Here is a 6,792-nt window from a genome sequence, read left to right on the forward strand (position 1 = left end):
TTCTCTGTGAGCAATGTGAGTGGCAAGAGAGGCAAGCTTCTGAGCGTCCACGGAGCTGCTCTTGATGGCTGGGAAATGTACGGAGGCTGGGTCTGCGCTACGGACCTCACAGCGGTGCAGCCGTGCTGCTAAAGCTGTGCCGCAGCAAGGTCTCCCGCGCAGCCGCTCTTCTGCCGGCAAAATCAAACCACCCGAACAAGCGGCGGCCGCTTCGTCGGCAGGAGAGTGTTCACACGGGCGCTCCGTAAAACTTTTGTCCGTCAGGCCTGGATATTTCTTTTCACACCCCGACAGACAAAAGTTTTACCAACAAAAGTGCTAATGTAGACAAAGCCAGAGAGTGTCACAGATAAATACAAAGGGGAACAGATTGTTCGGCATAAGCAGTTAACACACATTTCAAGGGACCATTCAAAGTGAAGTGGCTCGTTACTACCCTCCAGTCATAGGGAGGAAAGGAAGGGGGGTGGAAAAAAGCAGCTGGGGGTGTGTGTGTGTGGTTAGTGGGGGTCACAGATTGTTGTAATAAGCCATAAATCCAGTGTCTCTGTTCAGTCCATGATTTTGAGTGTCTAGTAAAGTTATGAATTTAAGCTCCCAGGATTGTCTTTTGAAAGTGTTGTGCAGGTTTCCTTTGAGGATGAGGACTGATAGCGTAGACACAGAGTGATCACTTTGTGAAAAGTGTTCTCCCACAGGGGATGGGGTGGTTTTGTCTTTGATCATTTTTGTCTTGACTTCATTAAATCACTAAATGCTCCATAGCGATCACTGTGCTCTCAAATGAACTCTCACAGGAAAATGATAGCCGGTGAGGCTGGAGCTCAGGATATGAAGTCTAGTGAGGCGGGTGGGCTAAGTCTGCTGACCCGGGCTGGGAGACTCGCTCCTGGTTGCTCCAAAATGCTGTGTAGACACATCCAATGTGGTCTGGCTGGTATCGGAGCCAGGGATATCAACCTCTGTAACCTGACCTGGGGAACAGGAAATAAAGCCTGGTCTACTTGGTGAGACAGAGCAATCCTCTCCTCGTTTTACAGAGCAGGGAGATTCAGGCTGACGTTCTCAAAACGGGCCACTTGCTTTAGATGCCTCCTGTTTTGGATGTCCAAGTTGTGACACACTGAGCCTGGCTTTCCAACTGAAGTCAGTGGGAGCTGTGGGATCTTAGTGCCACTGTACATAAAGTGCCAGATGTCCTACACTGGGAATCCACAAATGAAAACACCACTGAAAATTTGTTGTATCAGAGATTATGTATATAAATTTCTTATACGATTCACCAATGTCACGGTGCGGGACTCACCCCTGCGGCGTTTCCTGCTGGTCGTCCTTGGGAATTAGCTCTTCCAGCCTCTGGAGCGCCCTCTGCAGGCCGGTGTCCCGCTTGCCGCTGGCCCCCGTGTCCCTCCCAGACCACGGTGCCCCTTTACCCGGGCTGCTGCCCCCTGCAGTACCCCACAGATTTGGGTCTCCCCTCCCCAGGGAACCCCCACCCTCTATCCCCACCTCACCTCCCCAGCTCCTCTGGCCTTCCCCCAGCCCTGCTCCGCCTCAGGTACTATGGTATGCTCCCCAGCAGCCAGGCTTGTCTCCCTCTACAGCTAGAGGAGACTCTCTGCTCCTGGCCTACTGCCCTCTTATAAGGGCCAGCTGAGCCCTGATTGGGGTGTGGCCACAGCTGAGCCTGCTTCCCCCAATGAGCCTGGGAACTGCTTGCTCCCAGCCACAGTCCTGGGCTGTTTTAAGTCCTTTAAGGCTGGAGCAGGTGACCATCCTGCTACAACCCAACTTAACCAGTTAATGAACCAACCTGATAGCTTTCTTTGACAGGGTAACAAGCCTTGTGGATAGGGGGGAAGCGGTAGCTGTGGTATATCTTGGATTTTGTAAGGCTTTTGATACTGTCTCACGTGACCTTCTCATAAACAAACTAGGGCAATACCATCTAGATGGAGCTACTATAAGGTGGGTGCATAACTGGTTGGAAAACCATTCCCAGAGAGCAGTTATCCGTGGATCACAGTCATGCTGGAGGTGCATAATGAGTGGGGTCCCACAGGGATTGGTTCTGGGTTGGGTTCTGTTCAATATCTTCATCAGTGATTTCATAGAATCATAGAATCATAGAATATCAGGGTTGGAAGGGACCCCAGAAGGGAAGGGACCCCAGATAACGGTATAAAGAGTACTCTTATAAAGTTTGCGGACCACACCAAGATGAGAGTGGTTGCAAGTGCTTTGGAGGATAGGATTAAAATTCAAAATGATCTGGACAAACTGGAGAAATGATCTGAAGTAAATAGAATGAAATTCAATAATGACAAATGCAAAGTACTTCACTTAGGAAGGAACAATCAGTTGCACACGTACAAGATGGGAAATGACTGCCTAGGAAGGAGCACTACGGAAAGGGATCTGGGGGCTCATAGTGGATCACAAACTAGATATGAGTCAACAGTGTAACACTGTTCCAAAAAAACCAAACCTCATTCTAGGATGTCTTAGCAGAAGTGTTGTAAGCAAGACATGAGAAGTAATTCTTCCACTCTACGCCCGGCTGATTAGACCTCAACTGGAGTATTCTGTTCAGTTCAGGGCGCCACATTTCAAGAAAGAAGTGGACAAATTGGAGAAAGTCCAGAGAAGAGCAAGAAAAATGATCAACGGTCTAGAAAATATGACCTATGAGGGAAGATTAAAAAAAATTGGGTTTGTTTAGTCTGGAGAAGAGAAGACTGAGAGGGGACATAAAAGGTTGTTACAAGGAGGAGGGAGGAAAACTGTTCTCCTTAACCTCTGAGGATAGGACAAGAAGCAATGAGCTTAAATTGCAGCAAGGGTGGTTTAGGCTGGACATTAGGAAAAACTTCCTAACTGTCAGGGTGGTTAAGCATGGAATAAATTGCCTAGGGAGTTATGGAATCTCCATCATTGGAGATTTTTAAGAGCAGGTTAGACAAACACCTGTCAGGGATGGTCTAGATAATATTTAGTCCTGCCATGAGTGCAGGGGACTGGACTAGATGACCTCTCGAGGTCCCTTCCAGTCCTATGCCTCTGTGATTTTATTATCTCCACAGATAGAAAACAAGTGTAGGACATGGCTAGCAGGAACCACACAGTTGTGATACAGTTCTTCTTTGTGGCTTTTTCCAACATCCTGGAGCTCCAAGTTTCACTTTTTCTTTCTGGTGCTGCTGTTGTACCTCATCACCATGGTGGGCAACATCCTCCTCATCACGATCACGGTGGTGGACCCTGCCCTTCAATCCCCCATGTATTTCTTCCTTTGGAATTTGTCCTTTCTGGAAATGGGTTATACTTCGTCCACTACCCCCAAGATGCTGGTGAACTTATTCTCCGAGGACAAGAGTATTTCCTTCCTGGGCTGTGTCACACAGATGTATTTCTTCTCCTTCCTGGGGATCACTGAGTGTTGCCTGCTGGCTGCCATGGCATATGACTGTTACATGGCCATATGTCACCCACTGCGCTACACGACCATGATGATCAGAGGTGTGTGTCTCCAGCTCTCAAGTGTGTCCTAGCTCATCAGGGTGCTGGTGGGAGTCGGGCAGACAACTTTCATATTCCCTCTGCCCTACTGTGCGCCTATTAGCATCAACCACTTCTTCTGCAACCTGCCCCCGCTGCTGCAGTTGGCCTGCACGGATACCTACAGGAATGAAATAGCTGTTTACACCATCTCTGTCACCTTCATCATGGTCCCCTTCCTGCTCATCCTTGTATCCTACATCCGTATCCTCCACGCTATCCTCAGTATTCCATCAGCCGCGGGCAGGAGCAAAACTTTCTCCACCTGCTCCTCCCACCTCATCATGGTGACCTTGTTTTTCGGGTCTGGCATCGTGACATATCTGAAGCCCAAATCCAGCTACTCACTCGGCAGCGACAAACTGCTTTCCCTGTTCTACTCAGTGGTGTCTCCAATGCTGAACCCTTTGATCTACAGCCTGAGGAACAAGGAGGTAAAGGAAGCCCTGAGAAGGGTGATGGTCAGAAAAATATTTATTTGAAAAGTGGGGGTAAAAATGTTATTTTAATAGTCTTGTGATGGATTTGGAGTTGCCTGTTGTAGCCTGATCTATGAATCGTATATTAATTATATTGATTACTTAAGAATTCCCAGTTATCACTCTGAGGTATTGAAAGTTCTTGTCCCAGTATCAGGCCCAGTGTTATTAAAGTTACTGTTCAGTTGGGAACCTTGATGTCCACGGTTGCAACACTCACACTTTAGGAACCCTTCTGTCTTTGTAATCGTTTATTAATACATTCAGCAAAGTCACAAACACTCTAACCCAGCAAGGTAGACTGAAATAATACATACTGTACATCCGAACTTCCATATACTCCCACCATCCCTTGCAGAACAACCAGAAATGTTAGCCATTATCTTCCTCATCACCATCACTTTCTCATTAGCACCAGTGGCCATCATCCTGGCACCTCCCAAGGGCTACATCTCTCTCTCCCCCTGCACACAGGCTGGGATACAACTTTTATAATATGTTATGTCAGGGGTAGTCAATAGGTGGACTGCGGGCCAAATCCGGACTGCCAGATGTTTTTGAATGGACTTCAAAATCTTTTAAATTACTTGTTGTTGTTATTATTGTTACTGTGGTGTGAAAAATGTTTCTCTGAAGTCTGGACCTTGACTATACCTTGACTAAGAAATTTGAACCTTGACAAAAAATAATTAACCCCAGTCTTACAGGATACAGGCCTGTAGGTTCCTTGCATTACTGCTGAATAAAATAAATGCTAAAGCGAGCTCTATGGGCTACCCTGTAGCAGTCTGTGAATACTGTATGATGCTTGTCTGAATATTGTACAGATGTTTTTGTATGCACCTATTGGGTTAATTCAACAGCCAGGTGTTCCGGAAACGACCTAGGAAGATGGACAATAGCTCAGAGAAGAGCTCCTCTGCAAACACCAAAGACAATTAACGGTGACATGCTACCTCTGACCACCCATGGTGGGCCTGCTAGCCCAGCTTTCCCAGGACTGCATCCCTCCTGAATAGAGGAGAGCCTGGTTTGTTGAGATGGTTTAGAGGGTGCAATTGCCTCCTGACCTCCAGAGGCTGGGGGGTTCTTCGAGGAAGCATAGCCTGCCTTGTCTCTTGCTGTGCTGTGTTCCTACGGTTAAGATTAAACAACACTGTTTTAAGAAGGCTGTTTTGGGTCACTGTTATCACCGCAGGTCACGGGTCCCCAAGTGGACATGCACTTGTACCGAGTCCAGTCAGACCTTCTGAGTAATGCTGGATGATTTTAAATTTGGTTTAGAAAGAGCTCAGCAGACCCTGGCTTGCCAGACCTCACCCACTGATTGTCAAATTTCTCAGATTTACTGTAAAAGAAAAATAATAATGCAGCCAGCTCTTGGGGGGGGGGGGGGGCGGAAGGGAGGGGAGAGCAGCTTTGGGGGATGCCACAAAATGAGAGAATGATTTTGCAAGGTTTTGAGAAAGACGTGGCTGAACAGAGATCAGCTTTCAGAAGAGCAAGGGAACCTGCCAAGCAGCGAGGGCTCAAATATTTGATAAAGTTTCCAGCTCAGTTTCATGTCAGGGCTCGTGAGGAAGTGCATCAGTTCCAAAAGCCACAAGGCTTGGAACATTTTGTAACTAGCCTAAAATGAATCAAGTCCCTGTTCTGTTCTAAACCACGTTTACTTGGCCTCCGTTGATGATATTGCAATCTTCAGAAATGCATGGGCAGGGCACAAGGCTCACAGAGAAATTGTGCTGAAGAGACTCAAAGGGTTTGTCCGCTGCAAAGAAAAACCCATGGCTGGCCCATGCCAGCTGACTCAGGCTCGCAAGGCTCGGCTTGTGGGGCTGTTTCATTGCAATGTAGACTTCTGGGCTCGGGCTGGAGTCCAAGCTCTGGGACCCTCCAATCTTGCCGGGTCCTAGAGCCTGTGTTCTAGCCTGAGCCTGGAAGTCTACACTGCAATGAAACAGCCTCACAAGCCCGAGTTGGCTGGCATGGGCCAGCTGCGGGTGTCTAATTGCTGTATAGACATACCCAAAGGTGCCGGTCTTACAGTAAAAGTGTCAAAATGCAAGATGGGGCGAAAGTCCCTTATCCAGGCCATTGGCAGGACAGGGCCAGATTTGCCAGAAACCCTTACAAGTGGACTCCATTGTTAACTGGCCTGTACCCTGAACCAAAAAGCAAATTCAGTCTTTTAGAGGCTTGCCGAATTATTACCAAAGACTCGTGGAAGGTTTCAACAACATTGCGACTGTGATGACAGACGTCTGCAAAAAGACACAGCCTGCCAAGGTGGTTTTGACTACAGCCTGTCAGGAGGGCTTTGCTCAAGTGAAAAGACTTCTGTCAGCGACACTGGCTCTAGCCGGTCCAAATTTCGATAAAATGTTTGAACTCTGCACAGATTCATCAAGTACAGGCCTGGGAGCCTCACTGATGCAAGCAGGCAAGGGCAATAAGAAGCATCCTATTGCTTTTTTTAAGTAAACAACTGACCCATCACTGAACAAAATTACTCAGTCATCAAAAGGAAATATGCAGTTGTGGGGCAACTAAGGCTATAGCTACTGCCCAGGAAGTTCAGAGTCCTAACAGACCATTCTCCACTGGCAGGGCTTCACGGAAGAGAAGGTACCAGCTCCAGACTGCAACGCTGGAGTCCAGACATTCATGAGTACGGTATGGAAACTGCACACGTGAAGGGCAAGGAAAATGTGTGACAGAAGCACTGTCCAGGCACGAGGGTTCTGAGGCAACG

The 6,792-nt window shown here is 47.8% G+C and overlaps 1 pseudogene; it reads left to right on the top strand.

Annotated features, from left to right (window-relative positions):
* Nucleotides 1–3,088: 3,088 nt before the first annotated feature.
* LOC142068920 (olfactory receptor 10A4-like) lies at nucleotides 3,089–4,040 on the top strand (annotated as a pseudogene).
* The last annotated feature ends 2,752 nt before the right edge of the window (nucleotides 4,041–6,792 follow it).

The sequence above is a fragment of the Caretta caretta genome, chromosome 14 (assembly GCF_965140235.1).
Source record: "Caretta caretta isolate rCarCar2 chromosome 14, rCarCar1.hap1, whole genome shotgun sequence".
NCBI lineage: Eukaryota > Metazoa > Chordata > Testudines > Cheloniidae > Caretta > Caretta caretta.